The sequence below is a fragment of the Podarcis bocagei genome (assembly GCF_964188305.1).
Source record: "Podarcis bocagei genome assembly, chromosome: Z".
NCBI classification, from domain to species: domain Eukaryota; kingdom Metazoa; phylum Chordata; class Lepidosauria; order Squamata; family Lacertidae; genus Podarcis; species Podarcis bocagei.
Genome location: NC_138140.1, coordinates 8,633,612 through 8,651,952, shown reverse-complemented (window position 1 = coordinate 8,651,952; position 18,341 = coordinate 8,633,612).

The following is an 18,341-nucleotide window of genomic DNA, read 5'->3' as shown; positions in this document are numbered from 1 at the left end:
AAGATTTATATGAATAATTGTCTTTCCATTTGCATTTTGTTTTGGTGAGATTAAAATTAAGTGGGTTGCCTGTGTGCTATGTGTGTTTCAGCAAGAAAAGGAACCTCTCTCATCGTAGCAGGAACCTCTCCATTGTTTCAACATATTGCAACAATATGAATGAATGTAATAGCACTTCTGGAAGAGGGCCAGGACTAGTAAGAACATACAGTGGTACCTCAGGTAAACTACTTAATTCGTTCTGGAGGTCCGTACTTAACCTGAAACTGTTCTTAACCTGAAGCACCACTTTAGCTAATGGGGCCTCCTCCTGCTGCTGCGCCGCTGGACCATGATTTCTGTTCTCATCCTGAAGCAAAGTTCTTAACATGAAGCACTATTTCTTAGTTAGCAGAGTCTGCAACCTGAAGTGTATGTAACCTGAAGCGTATGTAACCAGAGGTACCACTGTAAAAACATAAGAGCCTGCTGGATCAGGGTCCAACCTTGCATCCTGTTCTCAGAGTTGCTAACCATATTCTAACCACATGTTCTCACAGTTGCTAACCCTCCTGTGTTTTCCAACTGGAGTTCAGAATCATTATGGCCTTCAAGAGCTATGAAGAAAGGGTGTGTAAGAGGTGACATGATAGAAGTTTATAAAATTATGCATGGCATCAAGAAAGTGGATAGAGAAAAGTTATTCTCCATCCATCACAACACTAGAACTTGTTTTGTTTTTGAAGTGCCCTTAAAATGCTGTGTGTTGCCATGTATAAAAGATAATAGATCATCTTGGTTTGTTTCTTGGCATTATCGTGGTACCTCTGGTTGCAAACGGGATCCGTTCTGGAGCCCCATTCACAACATGAGCAGAACGCAACCCGCGTCTGTGCATGCGCGGGTCACGATTCACCACTTCTTTACATGATGTTATTTTGTGCGCCTGCGCATGCGCGAGTGGTGAAATCCAGAACTAACCCTTTCCAGTACTTCCGGGTCACCGCGGGATGTATCCTGAAAGAACGTAACATGAAGCGGACGTAAAAAGAGGTATGACTGTATTTGTAAAATCTAATAAAAAGTTACACAAGAAAAGAAGTTTCAAGACACGTAAAAGGAAGTACTTTTTAATGCAGCATGTACTTAAACTTGGCTGTGGGACCTGAAAGACCTGCTTCCTGCCATTTCCTAGCTGGCCTTTTCCCTGACTGACTCCAGCTACAAAAGCTGAGCCTGCCGATGAAGCCAGAGACTATTCCGGCTGTCTCTTAGGGTAGACCCAGGTCACTTAGCCTGAGCTTCCACAGCTGCCACTCTCCAGGATCCACGGTATTGGCAGCAACAGCAGCAGATACATTCTATGATTAAGATATTTTATTTTCTTGCTAACTATGGTGTTTTAAATGTGCATTTTATATTTGACTTCCTTTAGTAATGTTTTCTTTTAAAATGCACACAAACAGCTTTAATGTGGCCCATAGATCCAAAATACACAGTACAACAGTGGTATATGTTGTTGTTGTTGTTTAGTTGTTTAGTCGTGTCCGACTCTTCATGACCCCATGGACAAGAGCATGCCAGGCACTCCTGTCTTCCACTGCCTCCTGCAGCTTGGTCAAACTCATGTTTGTAGCTTCGAGAACACTGTCCAACCATCTCATCCTCCCCTGCAGTGGATGTACCTCAACTCAAGCAGCCTCAGCTTAAAAGAACATAAGGCCCCAATTTGACTTCTGCAGTTCCCAGCCATTGGGGACACACTCTCGTTCACGCTCTCTCTCATGCTCAGCCGCCCAGCTCCGTGCCAGCTCCGTGGCCACTCCAGTTGGCCAAGGGGATCAAAGTCATCTCACCTCTCCATGCCTTACCCAGCAGAGAAAGCACACCTCTTGCGCCCCTCCTGGGCAACTGCATGTGACTCCCAAGCCTCCTCCAATCTTTCCCCTTTGTTATGACAGATTGGGGAAGGCAGCGAACCCTATGTTTCAGTAGAGTCCATTGTGCCTAGGGTTGCCACCCATACCTAGGAAAACGTGAGGGATGGGAAGATGGTTTTTGCGCAGGCAGAGGTGGTGGTGGGGATCGAAGAGTGTGAAAGAAGGGCTTTCCACCTTGCCCGGCAGAGAAACCCTGTGCCTTGTGCCCCTCCTGGACAATGGCGCACTGCCCGCCCATGTCTCCCGAGCCTCCCCTGATCTCCTGCCCCCTTCCCCCTTCCTTTAGACAGATCAGGGGAGGCTCGGGAGTCGCGGATGGGTGGCCGGTTCCCGTAAGGGGCACAAGGCACATGTTTTTTTCTGCTGGGCAAGGTGCAAAGCTCTTCTTTCACACCCTGTGAAATTCTAAATGAAGGGGGAAAATGAAGGGGCAAGGGGGCAGGAGATTGGGAGAGATTAAGGAGTCATGGGCGGGCACTGCACCATTGCCCAGGAGGGGCGCAAGGTGCACGGTTTCTCTGCCAAGCAAGGTGCCCGTGACTCCCGAGCCTCCCCTGATCTCCTGTCCCCTTACCCCTTCGTTTTGAGAGTTTCACAGCGTGAGAAAGAAGAGCTTTGCACCTTGCCCAGCAGAGAAACTGCATGCCTTGCGCCCCCTCCTGAGCAGTGGCCACCCACCTGCGATCTCTCAAAACAAAGGAGGAAGGGAGGGGCTCAAGGTGCACGATTTCTCTGCCGGGCAAGGTGCAAAGCCCTTCTTTCTCACTCTTTGACACCCCCCCACCTCTGCCTCTGCCTTCGCAAAAACCATATTCCCACCCCTCCAGCTGCATATTACTCCAGGAGAGCAGGGTGTCACATTTCCTGGGGACATTTAATGAAATCCGGGGACATTCCAGGGAAGGAACTTGTTCGGGGACAGGTTTGCAAATCCGGGGACCGTCCTCAGGAAATGGGGACATCTGGTAACCCTAGACTACAACGCAATAAAATGTGTTCCATACATTCAACATCCTGGGAACATGGGCACAGCCTATCTTGGTATGGGACACCAGCCAATATTCCCCATAGCACTTCAGATGGAAAAACATTTAATCTGGCTTTAGAAAGTGAAATTCTTATAGTAGGGAGATAACAACAACAAAAAATGTACGTATTGGATTCCACAGGTTCCATGTGAGTGAGATTGTAAATCACTAAAGGCAATATCCCATAACCTCTGTTTCACAGTTTTAAGGGCAGTATCATACCGCAGGTGGGTAAGAAAAGTTGGTGAAAAACCTATTGAAGAGGACTTATGTGCCATGGTTCTTTTGAAATGTTTAAGATTATAATTTTGAAGGAAAATGTCACCAATTCATTTAAATTCTTTCATCGCAGTGCTTCCGTAGCCAGCCATTTTTTAGGAAACATATTGTGTGTTGATTCCTTTATTTTAATTGGAGCCTAACACTGTCTACTCAGAAGTAAGTTACACTGTATTCAATGGAGCTTACTCCCAGGTCAAGATTGGGCAGCCTTACAATGCAACCCTAGGCATTTTTACTCAGAACAAAGTCCCACAGAGTTCAATAGGATTTACTCTCTCGTATGTTCCTGATCATTCTCACAGTTTCTTCCCCTCCTCCTCCTCCTCCTTTCCCACCTTTCTCCCTGACAGGGACTCAAGGCAGCTTACAACTAAATTTTTCTTTCATTCCATTTATCTGTTGAAGGTGTTAATCCCTTTCCTTGCAATTTTTTTCTTTACAGCAATGCTGTGAGGTAGGTGAGGCGGAGAGGTTGTCATAGGCACAAGATAACCAGTCTCAATGTGTATATGATGTCTCTGCATGTGGTCAGATCAAATGAGGAAGAAGCTTCTTGGAGTAGAACAGGATGTCCCTATTTTCATCGGATAAATATTGAGGGTATGCAGGATATTGGACTAGATGGGCCATTGGAGACACACACTCAGCAAAGCACTAACCCCAGACAAAAAGCAGTTCATGCCAAACAATTGTAGCCCAACTTCCCTACACACCACCTGCTGAAGTCACATGGTTGCTGACACATTGTCACTAACAAGACAGACTTACCGTCATGCAAATAAAATCCCAGCCAGCACACACCAATCACTTGCCAGTAATTTCTGACTTTTCCCATGCCTCCATGGTCAGACATAGACATACTTTCACATGTTGGGTTGTAGCCCAGACGGAAGAAACATTTAGATCACACCCAGGCAAGAGCCGTTCACTGTGCAGGCCTGCCCCTACTCACACTTTCCAGACTGCAGCCAAACCAAATATTTACTGTGCAGTCTGTTAAAAAAGAAAGCCCATGACACACAGTCATACATTTCAGGATTGCAGCCAATCACTTGCTCGTCTTGCTACAGCAGCTAAGGGTTCAGCTGACTGGCGCTAATTGCAGGGGAGTCCATGTGCAGCTTGACAGAGGCCTCCTGAAGAAACCTCTAGGGCAGTGTTTCCCAACCACTGTTCCGCGGCACACTAGTGTGCTGCGAGATGTTGCCTGGTGTGCCGCGGGAAAAATTAAAAAATTCGAAAGATTTTTTTTTTAAGTCAAATTTTCGATTGGGGCGCCGTCACTAGATGACCCCTGGGGTTCCCTCCATCCCTCCCGCTCTGCGCCTCCCTCCTCCTCCTCCTCCTCCTCCGGGGAGGCCCTTCCTGGCTCTCGGCCAAGGCTTGGCGGCTGCCACTCACTCACTCGCTCGCCCACCCGTCCCTCCATCCCTGCACCCGGCCTCTCCCCCTCCGTCCCTGGCGCGGGGGCTGCCGGGATCCGTAGTCCCCTTGCCCTTGGGCTCCGTGCCCGCGTGGGGTGCGCGAACTACGTTTCCCAGCGTGGCCTGGCGGGCCGGGCGTTTTGTTTGAAGCGCTCTTCTCCCGGCCATGGAATGAGCGCGGCGGCGGCGGCCGGGCGGGCAGGGGCTCTTCCACGCAGACCCCGTGCAGCCTGCCTGCGCCCCCGCGGAGATCGGGCGGCAGGATGGAGCCCGGGGATCCCCGCGGAGGCGGAGCGGCGGAGGCGGAGGCTGCCCCCCAGGTAGGGCTGCGGCGGGGGTTTTTTATTTTTGCAATGCTGCATCCGCGCCGGAGGGGACGCATCGGACCGCGGGGAGACCCCTTGGCGGGCGTGCAAGGCAATGCATGCGTGCAGGCGTTGCATGGAGTACAGTGCAATGCAATGGCAACGCGGCGCCATGCATGCATGCATGCAACTTCCACCGGCGCTCCGGACTTGGCAGGTGAGGGGGGTCCCCAGTGGGCGGCAGAGAGAGCCGGGAGGGTGAAGGGGAGCCGCGGGGGGAGCAGCGCTGCTCCCCGAGCTGAGCCCGGGGGGAAACTTCGGCGTCGTTGCGCCGGGTGTTGGAAGCGGAGGCTGGCGGGGGCCCCTCACCGGCAAAACCTGGTCGCCTCTCATATATTTCGTGCATTGCATTCATCGCCCGCTTTCTCCTCCAAGGAGCTCCCGGGGGCGCGCGTGGTTCTCCCCATGTTATCCTCGCAACAACAGCCCTGCGAGGTGGGTCAGGCGAGTGGCCCAAGGGAGCACCCAGGGATTGTCCTGGCCAGGTGGGGTGATTTGAACCCTGCTCTCTGCCCGGTCTTCGTCCTCATTTAGCCCCCACATGTGCATGACTGTGCATGACTGAGGTTTCCCCCCCTCGTCTTGGCTATGGTGTGAGTCTGTCCTGTTAATTAATGGGGTTCTGCCTTCGGAGAAGATGAGCCAGCCCTCAAGGAGGTGATTATGTAATTTGCTAGCAATTCATGTCCCTCCCGGCGTGACGCTGCGCGCTGACGTCACGGGGCTGTAATGGTGGTGTGCCTCAAGATTTTTTTCATGAAACAAGTGTGCCTTTGCCCAAAAAAGGTTGGGAAACACTGCTCTAGGGCCCTATCTGCCAAAGATACAATGGTACCTCGAGTTGAGAACTTAATTCATTCTGGAGGTCTGTTCTTAACCTGAAACTGTTCTTAACCTGAGGCACCACTTTAGCTAATGGGGCCTCCCGCTGCTGCCGCGCCACTGCTGCGTGATATCTGTTCTCATCCTGAAGAAAAGTTCTTAACCCGAGGTACTATTTCTGGGTTAGAAGAGTCTGTAACCTGAAGCGTCTGTAACTTGAAGCATCTGTAACCCGAGGTACCACTGTAGTCTCTATTAAGGTTGTAGAAATCCCTCTTTCCTGACTTGCTTTGAGACCTGATTCCACAATTCAGAATGGGCCTCAATTCTGTTAAGAGTGATTTGGACCCACTCCAACGTAATTTGGACCCAGAAATCAAATCAACATTCAGAAATCTGAATCTGTTGTCCAGGGCTGAGCGGTATCTGGCTTCAACATTGTGATATGTCATCAGCTAAGCATTGTGATATACCAATATATCCCAATGTCTGTAACAAGGATGGGCCTGTTGTTGTTTAGTCGTTTGGTTGTGTCCGACTCTTCGTGACCCCATGGACCAGGCACTCCTGTCTTCCACTGCCTCCAGCAGTTTGGTCAAACTCATGCTGGTAGCTTCGAGAACACTGTCCAACCATTTCGTCCTGTGTTGTCCCCTTCTCCTTGTGCCCTCCATCTTTCCCAACATCAGGATGGAACTATGTAGAGGCAAATGGGGTAATATCCTGGCAACTGCTACCTAGACATAGAGAGGTATGCAGGAATAAGCAATGGAGAAAGAGTGAGATGCTGGAAGCCCCACACCAAGAGTCTCATAAGGAGAAGACTTCCCCTCTCTTCCCTTCCCTACACATTGCCTTACAGGTGGCCTGTGAGGCAGGAATGGAGCCAGTGTGGTGTAGTGGTTAAGAGCGGTAGACTTGTAATCTGGGGAACCGGGTTCGTGTCTCCGCTCCTCCACATGCAGCTGCTGGGTGACCTTGGGCCAGTCATACTTCTCTGAAGTCTCTCAGCCCCACTCACTTCACAGAGTGTTTGTTGTGGGGAAGGAAGGGAAAGGAGATTGTTGGCCGCTTTGAAACTCCTTCGGGTAGTGATAAAGCGGGATATCAAATCCAAACTACTACTACTACTACTACTACTACTCTTCTTCTTCTTCTTCTTCTTCTTCTTCTTCTTCTTCTTCTTCTTCTTCTTCTTCTTCTTCTTCTTTCTGCATCCCAAACCCAATTCAAGGTCTCCTTGCCCTGTGGGAAAAGGGGAGGGCAGGTGGACAAAAGAGCTCACCTTCTCGTCCTTTCCCTCCATCCCCCCCCATTTTATTTTACACTTGAAACCACTGGGGCCAGGTATAGGGGGCACTAGGGGCTCCAGGCCCCTCAATATTTTGAATCAGCCCCCCCAATATTGTGGGGGCAAACATCCACCGCCGAGTGCCCTCCGAGCTCCCCAGCCCCCACCCAGGAGCCAGGAGGGGGCTGGGACGAGCGAGAGCAAAGATCGCCCTTCACGCATCTCCCCCCCCCCCACGCATGCCCCATGAAGGTGGTGGAGCAAGGAGCCCAGCGCTGCACTCCTCCCCGTGGCATGTCCCACTGGGCAGGACATGTCACGTGATGCACCCTTTGCATGGTGCATTTCGCCCTTGGGGAGATGAGGAGAGATGAGGGGGTAGCCAAGGTGGAAATGGGAGTTTGTTCCTGCTTGCCTTCAGAGCAAGGGGTGTGAGCAGCAGTTAAGCAGCCAGCCATGGTTATGGGGAGGTACTGAGGCTGGGACTGTTCTGCCACTGGAGGGAAGGGGGGCAGAAGGCAGCTGAAAGGGAAGGCATTCAAAGGGAGCTTCCTGCTTTCCTCACCTTCCTGACACTTGGAAGGTAGCAGCCAGTGACCTCACCGCCCCCTGGAGTGTTGAACAGTTTGTGATATATTGCCAGATCAAATACAGTGGTGCCTCGCAAGACGAAATTAATTCGTTCCGCAAGTCTCTTCGTCTTGCGGTTTTTTCGTCTTGCGATGCACGGTTTCCCATAGGAATGCATTGAAAATCAATTAATGCGTTCCTAGGGAAACCGACTTCAGACCAGGTCTGGGGACAGTCTGTCCCCCGACCTCTTCTGAAGGCTGGGGGGGGGGACACAAGGGCTTTTCTTCCCACCCCCAGCATTTTAAAAAACCCTGGGACAGCGGAGGACTTCTCCGCTGTCCGGGGCGATCTTAAAATGCTGGCGGGCGGCATTTTAAAATCGCCCCGGACAGCGGAGGACTGTCCCCGCCCCCCCTCCCCGCTTCGGAACAGCTTTCCGAAGTGGGGCGGCTGGGGCAGGTGTCCCCGCCCCCCTCCCCACTTCGGAACAGCTTTCCGAAGTGGGGCGGCTGGGGCAGGTGTCCCCGCCCCCCCTTCGGAACAGCGTTTTAAAATGCTGGGGGTCGGCAGCGCTTCGCTCCCGACCCCCAGCATTTTAAAACCTTCCCGGGACACGGGGAGATTTTAAAATGCTGGGGGTCAGCAGCTAACGCTTCGCTCCTGACCCCCAGCATTTTAAAATCTCCCCGGGACAGGGGGAGATTTTAAAATGCTGGGGGTCGGCAGCTAACGCTTCGCTCCTGACCCCCAGCATTTTAAAATCTCCCCGGGACAGAGACTTCTCTGCTGTCCCTTGGAGATTTTAAAATGCTGGGGGTCGGCAGCGAACGCTTCGCTCCCGCCCGCCAGCATTTTAAGATCGCCTGGGGCAGGCGGGGGGGAAGGCAGGCGGGGGGGAGCAAAGACTTTTGCCCCCCGCCGGCCTTCAGAAGAGGTCATCTTCTGAAGGCCGTCTGTGGGCGAAAGTCTTTGCTCCCGACCGCCAGCATTTCCCTATGGGCTTTCGTCTTGCGATGCAAGCCCATAGGGAAATTCGTCTTGCGAAGCGCCTCCAAAACAGAAAACCCTTTCGTCTTGCGGGTTTTCCGTCTTGCGAGGCATTCGTCTTGCGGGGTTTTACTGTATTCTGAAACCGTTATTGCGATGGTACATTGCCCGGCTCTACTGCAGTCCTCCTTTGGACTTGCACTGGGAAACCAAAATGGCAGTAACAAGCTTTCTCATGTAAAAGGTAAAAGTAAAGGGACCCCTGACCATCAGGTCCAGTTGTGGCCGACTCTGGGGTTGCGGTGCTCATCTCATTTTATTGGCCGAGGGAGCCGGAGTACAGCTCATGTGGCCAGCTTCCGGGTCATGTGGCAAACCAGAGAAGCACACGGAAATACCATTTACCTTCCCGCCGGAGTGGTTCCTATTTATCTACTTGTACTTTGACATGCTTTTGAACTGCTAGGTTGGCAGGAGCAGGGACCGAGCAACGGGAGCTCATCCCGTCGCAGGGATTTGGACCACTGACCTTCTGATCAGCAAGTCCTAGGCTCTGTTGTTCAACCCACAGCGCCACCCGCGCCCCTCTTTCTCATGTAGGGGCATGGTTTTTGGAGACTTGATAACTCCTCAAGGGGAGATTAACCCTGACAAATTTCAGGCAGGTAGATAGGTGTGCGTGCTATGCTAGCCACCATAAAGTACCCCCCCATCAAGAAATAAAATAACTTATTGAAAAGTAAAATGGCCACAACTGTCTAGTTATTTCGCATACATACATGCAACTTGCAGAAACGGTAGAGGGTATGAAGCTTATCAAATTCTGCCAGTTATCATGCTCCTGTTTAGCATGTCAGGTGGCTGAAAACTATGCCAGTGCATAATGCCTCCTCAGATAACCACCTGGTATTTGGAGTAGGCTTGCTTCTAGTCCCAGCAGAAGGAGGACAGGGAGGAATCAGGATTGGTAGCTGCTGCTACCACCCACTGCTACTCCATGCAGGACTAGATTAGACCATGGGTAGGCAAACTAAAGCCTGGGGGCTGGATCCTGCCCAATTGCCTTCTAAATCCAGCCCATGGACAGTCTGGGAATCAACATGTTTTTACATTAGTAGAATGTGTGCTTTTATTTCAAATGCATCTCTGGGTTATTTGTGGGGCATAGGAATTCGTTCATTTCCCCCCTCCTCAAAAAGAATATAGTCCGACCCCCCCAAGGTCTGAGTGGACCGGCCCCCTACTGAAAAAGTTTGCTGACCCCTGGATTAGACTAACCTGACTGGTGAAGAAACCAGTCTGGCCAGTGATGCTGCTACTACCTGCACCTCTGCTGCCTCTGTGACACGATTAACACATATATGCATGTTCTTGGGGGTGAGATAAATTGTGTGAGTGTGAGACGAATGTGTGTGAGAGAGAAGGTGCAGAATACAATAGTGTGCATAAGTGGAAGAGAACATATGCACATCCATGCGTTGTGAGAGGTAATGTGCATGCATATGGAGTTGTGAAGATGAACATGAATAAGTTGGGTATGTCTCTGTGTGAGAGGAAATAAGTGAGAGTAAGAGGAGGATGGAATGTGTATTTGCATGCTCTAGCGTGGGGTGAGCGTGAGGAAGGAAAGTGGATGGATGAGCTGGATATGGATAGGGTATGTGAATAAAGGTAGTATCTTCGTGTGGAAACAGGCAAGAGTGCCCCCAAACTAGGTGCAAAGAAGCCATTGCCTTTGAACAGAACATTAGCTCTTTATCATATAAACCTAGAAAGCTGCCTTATCCTGTGTCTGAGCTTTGCTCCATTTAGTTACCAGTATGTATTTTCTACACCAAACTTCCTCAATTTGATGCACTCCAGATGTTGCTGAACTATAATTCCTCACACCCTTGCCCATTGGCCCAGCTCGCTAGGGCTCAACTGTAGTTGTCTTCTAAACATTTGGGTGCGCTGGGTTGTGGAAGGTTGATCTACGCAGACTTGACTTCTCTCCAGGGTCTCAGGCTGGGACCTTTCCCAGCCCGACCTATAGAAGCTGGGAATTGAATCTGAGACGTTATCCATGCAAAGCCAGATGCTCTACCACCAAGCTAAGGCCATTCATCTTAAGGCCAGATCCTGATGACTGGGAGAAGGGATGAAATAAGAGACATTTGGGTCTGTCTAGTCCAGCATCCTGTTTCTCACAGTGGCCAATGAGATGTTTCTGGGAAGCCCATGAAAAGGAGACACCAGTCTGCCGTTTCAACCTGTCAGAAGTTCTGAGAAGCATCCTGAGTCTCTAGTAGTTTTGGAAAGCCAACAGAATTCTTTTTTGATGACCTAGTGATTCCAGTCACTTGATACAGAACCCATTTCCACATGTTTTGGAGCACTGGCTCTTCACAGTAACTCTGGGAATTTTGTCATTCTCTATAGTTTTGTTCAGTCTTGCCTTTCTTTCAAGTAAGGCATGTTACAGTGTTACAGGAAGTTAACAGGAATAGGAGTCCCTGGATGGACTAGACAAGATGTAACCTAGTTTCTACAGCAAACTGATCAATTTTGGATCTGCTCTGTGACTTTTCGATTCAACTTGTTCTTCAGGTCCAACTCAGATCCATTATACCTGAATTTGTTTAATTATCATTTCTCTTCTTTTTAAACTTTTTGTGTTTTATCCATGGTTGCTTTGATTTTTGTGAGCTGCCTTGAGTCCCAGTTCTGGGGGGTGGGGTGGGGGGGTGGGGGAGTAGGACAACAACAACAACAACAATTCCAGAGCTCTACTTTCCCTCACTGACTATAACGAGGAGTTGAAAAACCACTAAAAGTGCCTGCAAGCAGACCAAGTCTGCCAAATTACAGGCAGATGAATTCAGTGGGCTTTCTGTAGGGAACCTTTATCATTTGTTTTTAAGAAAAAAAAATCTAACTTTTTCTGTCATAATTGGTTGCAATTTGAAGGCATGTTTGTTCCGTCTAGGACAGGGGTCAGCAACCTTTTTCAGCTGTGGGCCGGTCCACCGTCCCTCAGACCATGTGGTGGGCCGGACTATACAGTGGTGCCCCGCAAGACGAATGCCTCGCAAGACGAAAAACTCGCTAGACGAAAGGGTTTTTCGGTTTTGCGTTGCTTCGCTAGACGAATTTCCCTATGGGCTTGCTTCGCAAGATGAAAACGTCTTGCACTTTTTTCTTAAAGCCGCTTGAAGAGGCGCAGTTGCGACGGACCGTGCTTCGCAAGACGAAAAACATCGCAAGATGAAAAGACTCGCGGAACGAATTATTTTCGTCTTGCGAGGCACCACTGTATTTTGAAAAAATAAATGAATGAATGACTTCCTATGCCCCACAAATAACCCAGAGATGCATTTTAAATAAAAGGACACATTCTACTCATGTAAAAACACGCTGATTCCTGGATTATCCACGGGCTGGATTGAGAAGGTGATTGGGCCAGATCCGGCCCCTGGGCCTTAGGTTGCCAACCCCTGCTCTAGGATGTCAGTGGCCAGGTCACACACTGAGGCATATAATACCAATCCTGGCCTGACTATAGGTAAAGGTAAAGGGACCCCTGACCATTAGATCCAGTCGTGGCCAACTCTGGGGTTGTGGTGCTCATCTTGCTTTATTGGCCGAGGGAGCCGGTGCACAGCTCTACTCTACTTAGCATGACTAAGCCACTTCTGGTGAACCAGAGCAGCACACGGAAACGCCGTTTACCTTCCTGCCTGAGTGGTACCTATTTATCTACTTGTACTTCCTGCTTTCAACTGCTAGGTTGGCAGGAGCAGGGACCGAGCAACAGGAGCTCACCCAGTCACAGGGATTCAAACCGCCGTCCTTCTGATCAGCAAGTCCTAGGCTCTGTGGTTTAACCCACAGTGCCACCCGCGTCCCTTTGGCCTGACTATACTGGCTGCCAATTAGTTTTCAGGCCCAATTCAAATGCTGGTTTAAAACCTATAAAGCTCATTTGTCCTTGTGCATCTAATTATATTCTTACTTGCTGCCACATAATTTTTTTTGTCCTGCTTTTTACTGTTTTATTGATTTGTATTGTATTGAAAGTGGCACGGAGAACGTTTGCAAACTGAATTGTTCCAGTGCCACAATAAAAAAACAACAACCCAATTCTGTGACATCAGCTTGACTCAGCAAAACAATCCACAGAGCAACTTGACAGGAGCCCTTTACCAAAAAAGTTTGAGTCAGCAACACTTTCCCACACCCCATTCCAATAACATGGATTCTACTATAGCCATGGAGATCCAACAGCACTTTATCTACTCTTTTTCAAGACTGCCAGTGTGATCTTACAATGTTTACTTTGAAGTAAGTCTCAAGCAGCAGAGGTGAATTTAGGGCATGGAGCCTTGGGGGTGCCATAGGGGGTGCTGCAAGAATGGAAGGTGGGAGGTGGGGGGAACTTCCTGTAGAAATTTGCAAACCCCAAGAACCTCTGCACATCCTTCCTGTTCTTGGGAGGCTTCCATTCTAGCACGGCCTGCACCTTGCCTGGGTCCATTGCCAGACCTTGGGGGGGGGGAACCAAATTTTGGTGTTGCACAGGGTGCTGCTGAAAATTGAGACCCCGAGGCCTGTCACTGCAACCAGTCCCATGTTTTGCTGGCATCTTCTAAGAAAGAAAGCATGACCACCACCACCAGCAGATACTATGCAATTATCAATGGGTGTCTCCAATCCTCCACTTTTTCACCAGTTCTTTGGTGGCACGTGTCACTGGATCTCATGGTAATGGGTCAGCTTGTTGGGTCAGTTCAAGCTCCATTCAGCCCCAATGAACACAGTGGGACTTACTTCTGAGCAGATTGAGCTGGTAATAGTGATGGAAGAATTTGTCCATTTTGCTTTCTCCTACTTTCTTATTTTTTCCAGTCTTAAGTTCAGGTCACCGTATTTCCACAGCAGTCTGCAATTTTCATTTTTTAGAGAGAAAAAAATGTGGCTCCCTGGATCTTTGTGGAAAGCATCAAGGAAAAGAGATTTTGGATTATTACAACCGAAAACCCAAAAGAGAGCTTAAGAAAAGCATTGGAAATAATAAATAACTATGGGAAAGTAGCCGGTTTCAAGTTAAACAGTTCCAAAACCAAGGGTATGGTTAAAAATCTCACGGTGAAAGAAAAAGAAGAAATCGAAACTCAAACTAAACCTAAAGTCTGCCAAAAAGTAAAATATCTCGGAATCGATATAAACACCAAAAAATATTAATCTTAACCAATCTTTACCAAGATGTGGTCAGAAATAAAAAAAAAAATGGAGATATGGAGTAGACTGAAATTATTTTTTGGGGGACAGATTTCGATAATTAAAATGAATACCCTCCCAAAAATGCCTTTTCTTTTCCAGACCATTCCAGTCTTGGGGGGAACAGGCTGCATAACAATTTGGCAATATATATATATATCTAAATTCATTTGGGAAGGACAGAGACCTAGAATTAAGCACAAATTGTTAACTGACGTTAAAGAGAGGGGTGGATTTGGCCTTCCCAACCTGAAGCTTTATTATGAGGCAGGCTGCCTATTCTGGATAAGGGATTGGTGTCTACTCCAAAATACGAACTTGCTTGATTTGGAAGGGCATGACAATCTTTTTGGTTGGCATGCTTACCTTAACTACGACAAGACTAAGGCACACAAGGGGTTTCTGAATCACATTATTAGAAAAGTGCTATATACAGTTTGGATAAAATATAAAGACCTGATTGAATATAAAACCCCACAGTGGATCTCCGCCTTGGAGGCTAATGCAGTAAAGAAAAAGAATAGGCAGGTAGGCTGCCTCAAGTATAAGTCATTATTAATGGAGGAAGGCACCAACTAAAGTTAAAACAGTATGATGGTATGAAAGAACATTTTTCAGGATCATTGCAGTACTTCCAACTAAACGAGACCTTTACACTTAATAAAAAGAAGGGCTTTGCCAAAGAACCCTCTAAATTGGAAACAGAATTGTTAAATAATAAAACTAAGATACTTTCCAGAATATACCGACTCCTCCTTGACTGGGAAGTCAAGGAGGAGGAGGTCAAATCAGTAATGATTAGCAGGGGCGTAGGAGGGGGGCAGGGTTGCCATGAGTGCCACTCTGGGAGGGGTGACAAGATGGCCCCTGCCTTCCCCCGGCTGTAGAGCGGCCGAGGGCACGTGCAGTCCAAATGGGCGCCGCTCATGCGGCATCCGTACGGGCTGCTGCTCTTGTGTGATGTCCGTACAGGCATCCGTACGGCTGCTGTGTGCAAGCGGCAGCCCATACGGTCACTGTGCAAGTGGTAGCCCATACAGACTGCGCACGCATGGGATGCCACACATGCGCAGTCTGTATGGGCTGCGCTGCCCTGGGTGCCAGAGAGGGTTCCTCCGCCACTGATCATTAGGTGGGCCCAGGATGTTGGTCATACTATTCCAATGAGTGATTGGGAAAATTTGTGGAAAACAAATATGAAATTTACAGCCTGTTATAATACAGTGGTACCTCGGGTTACATACACTTCAGGTTACATACGCTTCAGGTTACAGTCTCCGCTAACCCAGAAATAGTACTTCGGGTTAAGAACTTTGCTTCAGCATGACAACAGAACTCGTGCTCTGGCAGCGTGGCAACAGCGGGAGGCCCCATTAGCTAAAGTGGTGCTTCAGGTTAAGAACAGTTTCAGGTTAAGAACGGACCTCTGGAACAAATTAAGTACTTAACCCGAGGTACCACTGTATTGCCTGCTGCATGAGCTAGAGTGAGCCCCTTCTGACAAATCATCAAGAAGAGATAAGCAGACATGTGAGTTTGGCAGCAAGGCAAGGAGGCCAGTGCACACTTCTCTGTCCAACAGCATCCCAAACTCTCAGAAATGCAAGTAAAACAGCAGCAGCAGCAAATACTAACAATTATGCAATGTACAGTAGAAAGCAAGCAGGGGCAAGGGGGCTTTCCAGTGTTTTGCATATGTTAGGGTTGTCATACGTTTGGGAAAACCCACATGCCCATCTGGGAAATGTCCAATTGTGGGGCGGGGGGGGGGAGTTGGGCTTGGGTTTGAGTGGTTCGGGTTCAGGCTGCTCTGCACACCACTGGGGAAAGAGGCATGTGGGTGTGAGTGCTCTGCACTCCACAGCCACTTCCAACCTGAGACTGTAAAAGAGGCTCGTGGGTGTGGCGATTGCGGCTCCACACGTCTGCACGTACCTCTTCCCCCAGCTCAGACTGGCAGCAGCTCATGCTGTCCTCCTTTTTTGCTCTTCAAGATGCTGACTAGGGAACTACATTGCAAAATCGAAGCATATTGCTTCATAAACTGTGAATCTGGTAGGCTCACCTATTAATGCAAGCTGAATCAAATTTCTCCTCCTGTATGTACACCTGATTTAGTGTGTTGGGAATGTTTTATTTACACATATGGTGTGTGCAGGGGCGTCTTTACCATTGGGAGTAGTGGCGTTGTTAGACAGGGTGCCAAGCAGTGGAGGGGAGAGCAGGGAGGTAAGCGAGGCAGAGCAGAGGTTTGGTGCCTGCGCGCCTCCAGCGCCCGTCGGAGGCACTAGGACCCTGTTCCGTTCTGCAGCGCCAGGGTCATCCTTCATCCCGGCGCTGTTTCGTCATTTGGCACCTCATCGATCTCCCGCTGCGAGAACAATGGACTCTACCGAAACCTTGTTATCTTGTTAACTCTTTCATAACCTGGATGAAACGTAACAAATCAATGTCAGAGTGTTTCCGAAACCTGCCGACTTTAGGAAAAAGCCTCAAAACTTTGGAAATTCATATAAAATCACTAGTTCCACCGATTTGCTTCATTCCAACGCCATTTAATACCTTTGGCCAAGGACTTCAAACCCCATCAGTTCCCGCCATGATCCCTCAGGTGTACTGTCACGTACGCAAGCTCTCCTGGGCAGCCCCGTTGCCACTGCGGAGCGCTCCTTCGGCTCACCGGGTCTCGCCTGGTGAATGGGGCTTGGGCTACAGGGCACATACCAAACGTTCTGTGGGATGGCCGCCCCTGGAGCCTTTCCAGTGATTGCCACAGAGAAGCCCGTTTATTTCTTGGAGTATTTTAATCATAGTATCACAGAATTGGACGGTTGGAAGGGACCCCAGAGGGTCCTCTAGACCAACCCCCTCCAGTGCAGGAATCACAGCACAAGCATCTCTCACAAAACACATTTGCTCCATCTTCCCTGTGAACAGCCCTTCAGATACAACAGAATAACAGAACCATTCACACAGTTGGAAGGGAACCACCAGGGTCATCTAGTCCAACCCCCTGCAATGCAGGAATCTTTTGCCCAACATGGGGCTTGAAACCACAACCCTGAGATTAAGAGTCTCCTGCTTTACTGACTGAGGTATATCTAAGTTCAGCATTTTTTCTCTCATTTTGGTGCCAGGTGGAGCTATGCCATTTTGCTTGGACAATTTAAGACCAGGAGTGACTTGTCATATTTTGGCTGGCCCACATGAACCCGAGACTATATAAGTGTGTATCTAGGTGCATTGTTAATAAATGAGCAACTAAAAAAAGTTTGTTTATGCTTCCTGTTTTCTTTTCTCAAGCAGAGATAATGTATAAGCATGGTGTCAGCTCCCTAGAAAAAGGTCAACAACTTTGGGGTCCCCACCCTTTAAAAAGTTCTGGGAAGCGGGGGTGGGTGGGCACCGGAGGGATCTTTGCACCACGGGCGCTGGATATGCTTAAGACGGGCCCTGGGTGTGGGTGTGGGTGTATGCATGTGTGTGTGTGCATGCCCCAGGTGCTGAACTGATTTGTCCCATCTCTTGGAACAGCAGGGAATATGTTCCCCTCAAAGATGGCATTCTAAAAGCATTCCAAAGAACTGAGAACTCTCAAACTTTGAAAAGGGGATTTCTCCAGCAGCAGCTGCGCTCACCCAGGCATGCTAAGGATGAGCTGATTTCTATCCTCAACAGGATGCATACCCTCCCCCCCCTGCAGATGTCTTAAAATAGCAACTAACTAATGCTTCTGGGCATGATGAAATTCCAGGCTTAGGAGGAGGAAGTATTTCCCTTTTGTTCCATGTTACATCATATCAGATGATGTTTGGAAGGCTTATGGAGAGGCTGTCACGAGTTGAGACAAGAAAGCTAGATTCCACACGGACATTTCCACTCTGCCTGTGAAAACACAAGAGGCAGCTTCCTTCTGCCATCCTAGCCACAAAGCATCTGAACAATGCTCTGAGATGCAGGTGGCCTTTTGATGCCCCACTCACAAATTTCTCTTCATTACTTGTTTCCTCTTAAGAAATGATGTGATGCAGAGCCTGAACTATGCATTAGAAGAAGGGTGGAGTATATGTGGCCCACCAGATGTTTCTGAGTGACAGCTCCCAGCATCCTACTGGGCTATGCTTGCTGGGGCCAAATGGGAACTGGAAATTAACAATGGTTGAGGGAGTTGGGTATGTTTAGGTTGGAGAAAAGAAGACTTAGAGATGATAACATTGTTGTTGTTGTTTAATCATTTAGTTGTGTCCGACTCTTCATGACCCCATGAACAAGAACATGCCAGGCACTCCTGTCTTCCACTGCCTCCTGCAGTTTGGTCAAACTCATGTTCGTAGCTTCTTCTTCTTCTTCTTCTTCTTCTTCTTCTTCTTCTTCTTCTTCTTCTTCTTCTT